General features: G+C 41.4%; 1 pseudogene across 1 annotated transcript; it reads left to right on the top strand.

The window, feature by feature from the left end:
* The first annotated feature begins 8,653 nt into the window (after window positions 1-8,653).
* Window positions 8,654-11,019, top strand: LOC307207779 (myotubularin-related protein 12 pseudogene; annotated as a pseudogene). Its single transcript has 2 exons — window positions 8,654-8,666; window positions 9,269-11,019. The product of its transcript is annotated as a myotubularin-related protein 12 pseudogene (transcript).
* The last annotated feature ends 414 nt before the right edge of the window (window positions 11,020-11,433 follow it).

An 11,433-nucleotide genomic window follows, 5' to 3' on the forward strand; every position in this document is an offset into this window, starting at 1 on the left:
TTCCATGAGCCTCTCCAGCGAATCGGAAGATTCACAGAAGGGGGCGCCAGTGGCCATGGGTAGGGGGTTCCCAAGGGGAACGTCCCAGGAGCAAGGGGACAGCAGGGACTCCCAGAGCAGTAGTTGGAAATCAGGACCAGCTTCCCCACCAGAGCAGAGTGGGGGGGAAGAGTCCCAAGGATCAGGGCCAGTGCATTCCCCACCAGGGAGAGAAGATAAGGCAGGGCTGACCACACCTCCATCGGAGAGTCAGACAACGGAGGGGAGGTCAGATCCGGCCAGTGTACCGGAAGAGGGAAGCAGTGACAGAAGTAGTGTAATGGTCAGGAGGAAGATCACTGGGTTGGCGCGAGAGGCAAGTTCAATTGTACAGGAGCGCGGGACAGCAGAGAATGAGGATTGGGAACCGGGTCCTAAAGCCCGCCGGAGGGAGGGGGAGGAGCTAAGCGACTCAGCGTCGGAAGAGTCAAGAAAGGGCAATGCCCCAGCGGGCAGGAGGACCCAGAGGAGGAGAGAGCAGCGTAAAAGGTGGAGCCGGGCTAGGATCTTAAACTGGTGTCATAGGGGAGGAGACTCAGACGGTACTTCGCCGGTCTAGGCTTTAAGACGTAGAGCTGCGCGCTACGGCTTTGAAATGGAAACTGAACATCAATAAAGACTTTTGTACATAACTACAGCCTAGAGTTGGTCCTCTGTGAGCTGGGACCTAGAGGCAGCTTTGACAGTAAGGTAATTAAAAAAATTTTGGAAATGATATACAACAAATTGAAGAAAATGTTCCATTTAACATTTGTTTAAAAAACCCGATGAATTTTTGTTGGGGATTGTAGGGAAAGACCTGCCAAAAATGTTGAAAAACATCTTCATGTATGCGACAACAGCCATGAGAGTTCTGGTAGCACAAGGATGGAAGACTGAAGAAAACCCAACTAAAGAATCATGGCAAGAAAAATTGATGGACTATGCAGAACTGGCAAAATTGACATATAAGCTACGGGACAAGGATAACTGTGACTTTAAGGATGAATGGGCACCCTTTACAAAGTATCTGAAGATGCAATAAAGCGAACTCGACTCTTTGGCTGGTTTTGAATAAACATTCACAAACTTTTTATTGATAATAATCAGCTAAATGGTTTGAGGATCTGTACAACTTTATAACATGCAGAAAACAGCATTCTTAGAGAAACCAAATACTGGAACTGAGGGAAGTTGGGGCATGGGGGATGGGGTTTTGTGGGGGAGGGGGGAAATGGGGGGAAACAAGGATAATATGTTTTTGGATAATATGTCTTGTTTTAATTTTGAATTAAAAAAAACTAAAAAACAAAAACACTTTTTATGCCAGTGAAGATCTGGTTCACAAAAAGAGGGACAGGTAAAGAACACAACGAGTCGTGTTTAACCATTTGTCTTCACCGAGAGAAAAAAGAGAGGAAATGATATAAGAGACCATATTGAAAAGAAGAGAGTCAAGTACTGAGAGTGGTTTAGAGTGTTGGACTAGGACCTGAGAGAGACCAGCCTTCAAATTCCCTTCTTAGCCATGAAGTTCAGTGGGTGTGACTTTCAGCCGCGTCTCTCCACCTTACCAAGTAACTCTTTTGGATGGAGCCTTGACTCTCCTCTGAAGAGTGGGGCACATAGTTTGAGTCATTGGGTTCATCAGTCCTGGTGAAGAGACTGCTCTCCTTTCAGCACATTCCTCTCTCAAATGACCAATGACATCAAGTAGAGTTGACTTTAGCTTGTCATCCACGAGAGCGGCAAATTTCTCAAACTTTTGTTCACCCCCCAAAAAAGTAACAAACTCTTAGTTCAATTAAAATTTTGCTAGTTCCAACTTCTCGATAAAAGCTAGAAACTGTGTCACATGACTGTTACACTTCTTCTTGGACTCAATCTTTAATTCGCATGGTTCCCTTAGCGTGAACCAGCTGAGAGTCTGATAATAATAATCCATAATAATAGACAGTGCTACATCATCCTGCTGATCCCATCTGCTTATTAATGCTGCATCATCTGTAGGTTTATCTTGCTTAATGCAAGTGATAACCCCTCTCATTCTAAGAGTCACTTCCAATCTTTTGCACTGAGTAAAGTTACTTTCTGTAAGTTTTAGCAATCTGGGACTCTGAGAAGCAGTGGGATTTTGGATATACATGCATGCATAATTTTATTTTTATTCCACATTTCCACAGTTAAAACCATGCTCAAGGTGGCTTGCAACATTTAAAAAATCCGTAATAGCAGTAAAAAAGGTAAAGGTAAAGGACTCCTGGGGACGCGGGTGGCACTGAGGGTTAAACCATAGAGCCTAGGACTTGCCGATCAGAAAGTCGGCAATTCGAATCCCCGTGACGGGGTGATCTCCCGTTCCTCGGTCCCTGCTCCTGCCCACCTAGCAGTTCAAAAGCATGTCAAAGTGCAAGTAGATAAATAGGTACCGCTCTGGCGGGAAGGTAAACGGCGTTTCCGTGTGCTGGTCTGTATGCCGGCTCCCTCGGCCAATAAAGCGAGATGAGCGCTGCAACCCCAGAGTTGGCCACGACTGGACCTAATGGTCAGGGGTCCCTTTACCTTTACTTTACCTTTAAAGGACTCCTGGCAGTTAAGTCCAGTTGCAGACAACTCTGGGGTTGCAGCGCTCATCTTGCTTTCAGGCCGAGGGAGCCAGCGTTTGTCCGCAGACAGCTTCCAGGTCATGTGGCCAGCATGACTAAGCCACTTCTGGCGAACCAGACCAGCACACGGAAACGCTGTTTGCCTTCCTGCCAGAGCAGTACCTATTTATCTACTTGCACTTTGACGTGCTTTCGAACTGCTAGGTGGGCAGGAGCAGGGACCGAGCAATGAGAGCTCACCCCATCGTGGGGATTCGAACCTCCAACCTTCTGATCAGCAAGCCCAAGAGGCTCAGTAAACAATAAATAAAACATTCAAAAATACACAACCAAACTGAACAATTTCAATGTAAATCACAAGATCAAAGCTACAAAACAAAAAACAAAACACAGCAACAACTCCCACCCCCTGCAACAAAACACCCCAGCCCAAGGGTCTGTTCAGCAGCATCAACTTTAATAGCTAGAGCCAGTCAGGGTGCCAGGCCAGGTGGATAAAAGCCTGCAAGGAAGGGAATAGGTCTTCTAGGACTCATAGCCAAGATGGCTGTAAAAAGAAAAAATACCAAAAAGAATTTAAATGGTGGCAAGAAAAGTGCTGAGAGAGAGAGATTGTTCTGAAATATCTCCAACGGGGCGTGGGGGATGTCTGGTTGCTTGGAAAGGGGTGAAAAAAGGAGGGGGAACTCTCTGGAACTCAGAATAACAATAAAACAAAATAAAACAAAAGGGCTTTGCCTGGAGTCTCATGGCTTAGCAAAACCACCAAGGGTGTGTATGTGGATATTTCTCTGCTTTAAAAACCAGGCTTTAAAAAATCATTTTAAAATCTGAAATCAACAAAAGTATTCCGCTCTAGAATCTCATTTAAAAAATTCCTGCCTGGGCCCATAACCCATGTTGGTGCAAGGAAAAAAAATGGTATAAATATAGGAAAATTCCTGGATGCTAAGATCTAAGTTTGGGGTAAGTACTATTTGGTGAGAGAATCCTAGCAGAGATTTAAAATGTAGCAAAGTAAAGCATGGAAATATAGTCTGTTAGACCTTTAAAATATGTGCTTCCAAATTCCTTTCAAAGTTTCCCACTTCCCCTAACATAGAAAAAGACCACATGTTTCATAAGTTAAAAATTGTTGTTTTACAAACTCTCCAAGGGTCAGATTCATGTGCTTTTCCATATAGCATTCAGAAAACCCATTAAATTGAACCTTGGTTACGCAAAATACCCCTTCAGATTCTCTGCACATCTGACAAGACCTAATTGAGTGGTAAGATTGGATTTTCACAAGCCCTTGGACCCAGGTGGAATTAATTGGGACACATTACAATCAAAATATGGGTCCAGCAAAAGTGTTGATGAACCCTCTCTCTACTGAACAGATGTTGCTCCTGAAGTAAAAATGACCTGAGAATCAGAACCTTTGCTAAACCACCAGAAGTGGAAAAATCCACAATCTGCTCTAATAAAAGCAGCTATGGAATGGCCGGAACAGCAATTAACACAAATCATGCAAGGTTTTGTGCTATTATCTAATTCTGCCTATGACAGCCATTAGAGATGAACAATAATAATTCCCACTTCACTGCTGAAGGAGCAGACACTGGAGAAAAAAGAACACAGAGACATATTCTGCAAGTCTATTTCTATTCTCAGTGACACAAATTCTGGCATCAGGTGTGCAGAATTCAGTATTCTAAGTTTCCCAGCTTAAAGGCAGATTTCTAGACCTGAAGGATCAAAGTTAATCAAGAAAGCATGCCATGTGGAGGATTCTTGGCACAATTCCCAATACTTGGGATGGAACTTATGTCAATGCTTCGGAGGAGACTGGCTGATATAAATTTATAAGCTCGTCCATCACCGAAAGTTCCCAAGGCATCACCTAAGAGCATTCCATATAAATAACCCATAAAACATTGAAACAGCAGAATAAGTATGCAATTTCATGACTGGGGCATTTGACCCTTTCTGCACTAACAGAAGCAGAAGCAGAATAAATTATGTACAACCAAAGAGCGTAATAAGAACCTGATGGATGGGGCCAATGGCCATCTAGTCCAGCTTTCAAATACTTTCTGAAAGGAAGTGATGAGGCAAACAGATGAGAACATAAGAACAGCCTGCTGGATCAGGCCAATAGCCCATCTCAACCAGCATCCTGCTCCCACAGTTGTCAACTAGATGCTCCCAAGGGAAGCTCAAAAGCAAGAATCAAGCACAAGAGCACATTCCCTCCTCCTGCAGTTTCCAGCAGCTGGCATTCAGAAGCATTGTTGCCTCTGACTGTGGAGGCAGAGCATAGCCATTATGGCTAGTAGCCATTGATGGCCTTCTCCCTCTGTAGGAATTTGTCTGAACCTCTTCTAAAGTGATGGTTGTGGCAATCACTGCCTCCAGTATGAGCAAGTTCCATAGTTCAACTATGTGCCAAAAGGAGGAGGAAGAAAAGGAAGAAGGAATTTTGTTTAAATTTCATAATAGCATTTTGTCTGGTTGGCAACTAGGCTAAGCAGACAGAATCAAAAACTTCCAGAAATGGCCTTCTATTAAATCATTTCTTTAAATAATAATAATAATAATAAACCTCTCAAGTGAGGGCACTTGGATGTCTTGGCAGCTTCTTCCCTCATACATTATATGGTAACTTTCCCAAGAGACAGGTGCTTCTGTTCCAATGCGTTCCTCTCCAAATCGACTACTGGGTTGGCTGTTGGAAAGAAATGGTAAGAAACTGCTTTATCAAAGCTTGCCTTCCCTTCCCCACCATTAACTTTACTGTATTCAAATTGCAAACTCACCTGGGACTTTATTGAGATTGAGAGTTTTCCCAAATGACTTTCCCTACTGTGGGATTAGAATGTGATCCCAGTTTAGATTTTTTTGAATTTGGGTGTTTTAGCTCAACAGAATTCCAGGATGGGCTGCTGGAGTTTGCTGTGTTAAGGAAGTTCATTTGTAGGTGTTTTTCGGGGTTAGGGTGTAGGTGTCAAATGGAGGAGTGTGTGTACCATCTCTCTCTCTCTCTCTCTCTCTCTCTCTCTCACACACACACACACACACACACACACACAGACACACACACACCCCTCATAGCCTGGAGTGCAGTGTCCAGTTTAGGACATCACAGTTTAAGGAGGATGTTGACAAGCTGGTTGACAAGAGGTGTAGACATCTCTAAGTTTGTCTGGCAGGGCAAAAAGCCCAGAATTAAGTTTAAGATATTAACTGATGCAAAAGAAAGAGGGGGCTTTGCCCTGCCAGACCTAAAGTTGTACTATGAGGCCGCAGCTTTCTGCTGGCTAAAAGATTGGCTACTTCTCGAAGACACTGGTGTATTGGATCTGGAAGGTTTTAACAATGCTTTTGGTTGGCATGCATATTTATGGTATGACAAGGTTAAGATCAATAAGGCCTTTAAGAACCATATTGTCAGAAAAGCAGTGTTTAATGTCTGGACAAAATATAAAGACTTACTGGAAAATAAAACTCCAAGGTGGCTTTCACCGCTGGAAGCTAAGGCCCGAAAAAGACCCAATATGGAGGCCAAATGGCCAAAATATTGGGAAATATTAGAAAAAGATGGAGACAATTGGAAATTGCAGAGTTTGGAGAAAATTAAGGACAAAGTGCGAGACTGGTTACATTACGCTCAGATTAATGAAGTTTTTAAAAATGACAAAAAGTTAGGGTTCCAGGTGGAGAAATCGAAATTGGAAACAGAACTGTTAGAACCTAAGACTAAGATACTTTCAAGAATGTACAACTTGCTGTTAAAATGGAATACACAAGATGAAATGGTTAAATCGGCTATGATAAAGTGGGCATAGGATATAGGGCATAACATCATGTTTGAGGACTGGGAAAGGTTGTGGACCATTGGGTTGAACTTCACTGCATGTAATGCTTTGAAGGAAAATGTAATGAAAATGATATATAGATGGTACATGACCCCAGTTAAACTTGCCAAAATATACCATTTGTCTGATAATAAATGTTGGAAATGTAAAGAAAATGAAGGAACATTCTTTCACCTCTGGTGGACTTGCCCGAGAGTGAAGGCCTTTTGGGAAATGATATATAATGAGCTGAAAAAGGTATTTAAGTATACCTTTACTAAGAAACCAGAGGCCTTACTTTTGGGTATTGTCGACCAGAAGGTGTTAAAGAAGGACCGAACATTTTTTATGTATGCAACAACGGCAGCAAGGATACTCATCGCTAAGCACTGGAAAACTCAAGATCTACCCACACTGGAAGAGTGGCAGATGCAACTGATAGACTATATGGAACTAGCTAAGATGACCGGCAGAATCCGAGACCTGGGAGAAGAGAAGGTTGAAGAAGATTGGAAGAAATTTAAGATTTACTTTAAAAAGCATTGTAATTTGGTTGAATGTTAAGATGGATGCTTGATCATAAATAATTGACCACCACTAAATTAGATGTAATTAGGATGATAAGTGAGATTGAGGGAAAACCTTAAACCTTTGGGAGAACCATTAGATTATATCCTAAATGAATGGGACATAAGAATGTAAACAGGGTGATAAATTGCGGGCAAGAATTGACAAAGATGCAAGTGGGAGCGGAAGACGTGAGGGAGTCCAAAGAAGTTAAGAAATTATGTTATGATATATGTTACATTGTTTATTATATTTGCATTTATGTCTAAAAATCTTAATAAAAATTGATTTAAAAAAAAAAAAAGACAAGCTGGAATGTATGCGGAGGAGGGAAGGCAGAATGATCAAGGGTCTGAAAACAAAGCCTTATGGAGAACAGTTGAGGGAGTTGGGGATGTTTGGCCTGGAAAACAGGAGACTGAGAGGAGACATGATAGCCATCAAGGACATAAAGGGCTGTCACATGGAAGATGGAGCAAGCTTGCTTTCTGCTGCTCCAAATCTTCAGGTTCAAATGACAAGAAGGAGATTCCAACTAAACATTAGGAAGGGCTTCCTGGTGTTAAGAGCCATTTGACAGTGGGATAGATTCTGTGATTTCACTAGGCATGCCAAAATACAAAAGTACAATCCATTTTTGAAGAATATCAATCCTTTTTACTTACTCATTTCTACACAGCATCCGTTCTGATTATCTGGCCATCTTAAAAAAATGTTTAAAACAGCCATTCCATAATTCTCTGTAGTGCAGTTTTCCAATAACTGCCAATAACAACTTCTTCTTCTTCTTCTTCTTCTTCTTCTTCTTCTTCTTCTTTGCTACAAATGAAAGATTATTCATGTACAGATGGAGAAAACTGTGGAGGAAAGTTGATGACAGACCCCATCAGAGTCTTGATGGGTCTTCCCTTTATCATGTTCCAAAAAGCTTACAGATCAGTCATCACCTTGGTTCGGTTATTTACTTTGGATCAACAATTGCATTAAGCTGTGAAAGATTCCAGGGGTTGCACAAACTCTGTACTGGGGGTGCTGTGCTCTGAATGCAGAACAACGAGTGGTTATATCCTGGGCCTCACCAGTGCCATCATCCACAGACAGCTGCTGGGAGACCTGGGCCAGAGGAACTTGGCAAAGACCTTTCCCTTGTGATAGTGGTTCCAGACGATGACACTGATGCAAGGTTTTTTGATGACATTTATAGTCACCACAAATATGGATGCCACCAGTTATTCCTTTTTAATAATTAGTTTTAATAATAATTTTATTATTTATACCCTGCCCATCTGGCCATTCTGAGTGGCTCTGAGCACATATAAAAACATAATAAAATGTCAAACAGCATTTATTTATTTCATAAAATGTATATGCTGCTTGGTTGCAATAAAAAACAAACAAACCTCAAGACGGTTTACAAGAAGAATAAAACAATAAAACTATCATTAAAAACAACTGAAACATTCAGAAAATTAAATAACAATAATACAATAATCCATAATCCTAACCCATGGGGAAAAAACCCTCTGCATCTCGAATAAATCCCATCCTTGTCACCCGTGAAAAGCAGCATGGCAAGGAGGTGATACAGAGGATGTATAGCAAAGACTAGGGAGGGAACAAACCATGCAGCAGGATGGTAATGCAGAACTGAAACTCAGCAGCACACTGATTGAGAGATGATTCAGCAGCCCCTGATCATACCCACCCAGGGGGCCCAACACACTGCACTGCAGGTGCTGATAAATTGCAGTGTGGGATGCTTATAAACACCAACTGACAATTGGTTCCTGTCTACTCTGCCCAAAGAACAAGATGACAACGCTCTACAAACACAGAAAATCTTCTTAGAGGGGATGTATAAGACACTTGATAACCCTCCTTATGAAGCCATGAAAGTTGATGTCCTGTCAAGTAGTCTTCCATCTCTGTAAGAGATCCAAATTGCATACACCAGATTTAAACAGCTGATTCTAATAGATAACAGTAGACTTCTGGGATACTGATGTGAAATGGTTTTCATTACAGTGGTACCTCGGGTTAAGAACTTAATTCGTTCTGGAGGTCCGTTCTTAACCTGAAACTTTTCTTAACCTGAAGCACCACTTTAGCTAATGGGGCCTCCTGCTGCTGCCACACCGCCAGAGCACAATTTCTGTTCTCATCTTGAAGCAAAGTTTATAACCCAAGGTACTATTTCTGGGCTAGCGGAGTCTGTAACCTGAAGCGTCTGTAACCCAGTCTGTAACACTGTATTGGAGTGTACAAATTGGCTAGAAATCGTTAGGAGATGTCTGAGAAAAGCAGTAGAGATTATTGATTTGCTAGAAGCAGAGAATACGAATGTTCTCCTTATAGAAGAGAATGCTTCTGACCTGTGTTGTATAATCTCCTTCCTGGTTCAAGTTATGATGGATGCACACTGCAGAACTAAGCTGGGATTTCAGAGTCTTATTCAAAAAGAATGGATCATGGGAAGACATGCTTTCCTGGATCAGTGTAACCATCTGTGGCAAACTGACAGAGAAGAGGCACCAGTTTTCTTGTTGTTCTTGGATTGTGTATGGCAGTTGGTTCAACAGTATTCACTAGCCTTTGAATTTACAGAGACTTGTATGTACATACCAATATTTAGTACCTTCTTCTTCAATTCTCTGCATCAAAGAGACACTATCATGTATGGAGGAAGCCTTAATACAGAAGGCACCAAACTTCGTTATCTTCAAGTTTGGGACTGGTCTGTGCAGTTTGAACCTGAGGCACAAGCCTTGCTGAATAATTCTCTTTATGCTGAGAAGCCAAAACAAGATAAGAGTCAGAAAAAACCTACACAAGCATCAATGGAAGCTTCTCTTACCAGTGACACAAACAAAACCATCCCCCAAAAGAGGGTTTTTTTAAGGAAGAAATGGACCAGTTAATAAAAAACCTCTTTGGCAAAAGGATCAGCAGGCTGATAACAGCTGCTGATAAGCTGCAGAATACCTCTAGAGAATTTTGGGAGTTGGCACTCCAGATCTGCTGATCTCCATGGAATCCTGCTGGCACGCTTAGAGGGACCAGAAATCAAAGTGTGGGTGCAGAGATATTTGCGATGGATCCCTGAAGCTCAGCTGCCTAGTGGTGGGACAGTAGCCACTGCAACAAAAATCTTGGATGTGATGGAGGATGTTCAAGGTTTGCAGAAGAAAATGGATGAAGAACGCAGCTAGAGTCTCTCAGAGGAGGGCGCTGCAGCAGAGTCTCCCTTCCAGAGAAATCCTGCTCACCTGTCTTCTTTATTTCCATTTGCTGGGCTTCAAAGACATTCCCTCAAGCCAGTTTTACCTACGAGCACCTGGAAAGATTTGGAAGGTGAGGACTTGGCTAGGAGAGATGATGAGTATGTTAATTTAGGGGATGTTTGATGTGAGGCTTATGCTCACAAACAGAAATGAAAATACTGGCACACTTCTCTCCAAACACAAAATTGGTTTCCTGGCAATGGCTTTCCCTTCTGCCCAATGAAGCTTTTAGCATATGAAGATTTCCTCACTTGAGCACCCACAATATTTTCTACATGAGTTTTGATCAAGCATTTTAATTAGTTCTTTCCATAAGCATGGGAAATACATAGCTGTGTTGCATAGGGCCCAGTTGAAAAATAAAATTCAAACTAGTTGCTCAATCATGGAAAGAGTTAAGGTGTTGGGGCACTCTCAAAATCATAATAAACTTCTTGTTGGAACATAAAAGGGTGGTGGTCTCAGAAATATCCACCAGAATTTAAAAATGTCCTAGCCAGGTAAGAGTGTCCTCCAGGCACATCTTATAATGCATAGAAAAATATGTGCTGTTTGAAAGACACCCCCAGCGTTTCTAAGAAGAATCAGGTGCCATATTTTGTTTTGTTTTGTTTTTAATGAACTTGACAGGTTCATATTTGCCTTTTTAAAACTCCCAACTAGAGAAATACTAGGTGTTTCTCTCATTCATTCTACTTGTTCTGATCATCCATGATCCATTATCTGCAGAATAATAGTTCATTGTTGTATCTTAATAAGTGTCTTTATTTTCAGTAACTTAAGAAAAATAAGTCCTTAGACTTGAAAACTAAAGTGTTCAATCTGTGCACATTATTTTATTATGTATTTCAAAAAAATTACATACCACTTGATTATAGAAAACTTACAAGTGGTTTACAAAAAGAATAAAACAGTACAATTATTAGGAAAAACACATTCAAAAAATTAAAACCAGCAATAAACTAAAACCACACTAGCATTCTCAATATCTGGATAGGCTTGTCTAAACAGAAAAGTTTTTAGCAAGCACTACAAAAAGTACAGGGAAGGCATCTGCCTGATGTCAACAGACAAGGAGTTTAGGAGCCACCACAGTAAAAGATCAATTCTGCACAATACACA

This window comes from Podarcis cretensis, assembly GCF_951804945.1.
Source record: "Podarcis cretensis genome assembly, chromosome: Z".
Taxonomy (NCBI): Eukaryota; Metazoa; Chordata; class Lepidosauria; order Squamata; family Lacertidae; genus Podarcis; species Podarcis cretensis.